Below are 358 nucleotides of genomic sequence, written 5' to 3' on the forward strand. Positions count from 1 at the left end.
GCTTAATTTAGGTCTAAAACCAAAACCCATCAAAATCCATCCAAATCGACCATCAAATCAACTTCAAAACAATTTTCATCCTTCATGAAAATTATTCATTATGATTTTTTACACCAAACACAATAATCGATTTGGATTTAGCCCATGGCTAGCCCAAGTTTGACCCAAACTTAGCCCAACATGCTTAAAATGGATCAAAAATAAAAAATTCACCAAATTGATTAACCAATTGACCTCAAAATGACTTTCACCCTTTATGAAAGTTGTTCCTCATGGTCTCCTACACCAAATTCCATATTTAATTGGGCCAATTGGCATGCCTAACCTAGCCCAAACACAAGATTTGGTCATGTGCACC

This window comes from Phalaenopsis equestris, unplaced genomic scaffold, assembly GCF_001263595.1.
Source record: "Phalaenopsis equestris unplaced genomic scaffold, ASM126359v1 Scaffold000002, whole genome shotgun sequence".
NCBI lineage: Eukaryota > Viridiplantae > Streptophyta > Magnoliopsida > Asparagales > Orchidaceae > Phalaenopsis > Phalaenopsis equestris.